This window comes from Rousettus aegyptiacus, unplaced genomic scaffold, assembly GCF_014176215.1.
Source record: "Rousettus aegyptiacus isolate mRouAeg1 unplaced genomic scaffold, mRouAeg1.p scaffold_m13_p_8, whole genome shotgun sequence".
Taxonomy (NCBI): Eukaryota; Metazoa; Chordata; class Mammalia; order Chiroptera; family Pteropodidae; genus Rousettus; species Rousettus aegyptiacus.
In genome coordinates, this window is record NW_023416311.1 from 97,046,345 (window position 1) to 97,048,847 (window position 2,503).

Consider the following 2,503-nt stretch of genomic DNA (forward strand, 5'->3'; position numbering starts at 1 on the left):
TGCTCTATTACCAACTTCCCAAGAATCTCCTTGGTTTGTATGTCTGCGCCTAGCCAGAAATAGCAAATCTGAGCTATTCCTCTAGGATGGAACATGAGAGCAAAGTATATAAATTTTTTAATGCTAATGCGACTGATTTCATCCTTGCAATATTGCTTTTGAAGACCAGATCCTTAGGAATATAGAATCATGTTGCTATGATTGAAGACCGTCCCAGGATATTTCAAGCTCCCCATAAAAATCTCAGATCTGCAGCCAGCATTAGCAGAACTTCTATTACTATAATTCAGAAACTGCGGTATTGAGAATCCATTTCCTGACTTGGATTTACGTACGAGGAGTTCCTTTAATTTTTTTTTTCACTCTCTCTGTAATAGGATTACAATGTGTTCATAAATCTTTTTCTTTTTTTTCTGCAATTCCTAATTTTCATATGTGTTTTGCCCTAAATTCTCCTGTTTGACTATAATTATCTTCCTACCTTCTAAGTGTCTAACTCTACGGTATATTCTATGCAATAGAGATTATACTTCTTTAACAACTTACATCTACTACCTAGCATATAATAGGTGCTCTATAATTATTTATTGTAAAAAAAAACATATCTTGTGATTCTTTTCCTTTCAGCTGATCTGTCGATACATTATTTCTTTCTCAATTCACTCTCTTTACATTGTACCGTTTGAACACTTTTTGGTCTTTAGCTCATTTGCAGAAAGGTCCACTACTTCCTTATTTTAACTGAAATGAGTTGTTTCTCTAAATACAAATAAACAATCAAATATTTGATTCAGCCTGCAGGCAACGCAGTCCTAAAGCAGACTTGGTATGGTGGAGTAGGTTTAACACAGCATTTACCACGTATACCAAATTGACTCACTCATGAGCACTGACTTCTGCTACACAAGTGTATTTTCTACAAAGTATCCAGAAAAAAAGGAACAGTCCCAATGACTCACTCGATTAAAACAGAAATCTAGTAATTCCTGATATTTCCATTACCACTCTCATCCTGATAGGGAAAGTAAAAGTTTTAAAGAATATAGTCTAACATATGCCTGACTGTATAACTTATCATCTAAATAGGGACAATTTTCAATAAAAATAATCTAATTTTGAAACAGTTTTGTTTTACTGAAATATTAATTCATTATATTGGTGGATATAGTAAATATTTTCATTATGTTTTCAAAAATAAAATTATCTTTAAAACAGAAACACAACCTTGTCAGTATAGTAAAAATTTTTTAAATTGTTTATTTTTGTTATATGAGGAACAAATTAAGAATAAAAAGAGCAGAGGAAGTATTCTGATTATTTTTTATGTGAGTTAGTTTCTTAGTCCTAATTGTCCCTAAAAGCTTATTGTATTTTTGCTCGATAAATCCATTTTCAATATGATTATTTTAGTTTATTTTTATAAAAGCATCAGTAATTATCTTCAAATTTGTATTTTATTATTGCAAAATTTGAAATTGAAACATTCCTTTAAATCATAATATTTTTTCATTTAAAAAGTAATTTCTCTAAGGAGCTTAGCTAAAAACAAATTCTATTAATAGAGTGTTTTCTTATTTTTTCCCTCATTTGAATGGGTAAATATTTACCTTTTAGGGATTTTCACCAATGCTGAGCTTTTTTCTGCATTTAGAGTGCCTTTCCCTGATACTTTATAAAATGAAACTCATTAAATATCTTTACGATTATTAACAATATTTTTTTCTAGAGCACTGGCTAAAAGTCAAATCTTTGCCCAGTTTTACTCAATTTTGGTACAGAACATACATTGATCCAAATTAAAAAATTAGTGTTATAAAAGTATATTCTTCCAACAAGTAGAGTTATTCAAAATTCAAAATTAAACCACGTGCAATATTTTAGCTCTCTTTATTTAATATTTTCAGGTCTACTCTTGCTTTTATAGAAATAATTATAAATGTTTTCCTGTTGGAAATATATGTTTCAATAACTACAATTCACTAAAAGCTTAAAAATCTGTGTTTGCTGTTTATTATTATTATTATTATTAGGCAAAGCAACCCTTTGTTGACCTCACAGATTGCAAGGACCTTGTCAGCTTACAATCTCTTATTTTTTATTTTATACACCTACAGCACCTGGTCTTCCTAGGTGGTCTCCCATCCACATATTTACTAACCAGGCCAAACCCTGTTTAACTTCTAAGATCAGACGGGATCAGGTTTGTTCAGGGTAGCATGACCATAGACTGTGTTTGCTGTTTTAATTGTAGAATATGTCACTAAATATTTCCAACTAGTATTAAACTACAACAACGAAAAAATATATTCACTACTATTATAGCATGTAGATTGATTTAAAACATAGGTGTTCAAGAGTTCAGACATTTCTACAATCTGATTAGGGACAGGCAATAAAAAGAGAAAAGGAAATTACATTTGAAAAAAGTTTAAAGAGAAATCTAGATTTCTGCTTAAGGAGGCAATATGCTGGCACCTTTTGCTCCATTTTGCGTCTGTACAAA

At 30.6% G+C, this 2,503-nt stretch overlaps 1 pseudogene; it reads right to left on the reverse strand.

Annotated features, from left to right (window-relative positions):
* Nucleotides 1–2,105: 2,105 nt before the first annotated feature.
* LOC118607659 lies at nucleotides 2,106–2,228 on the reverse strand (annotated as a pseudogene).
* Nucleotides 2,229–2,503: the final 275 nt, after the last annotated feature.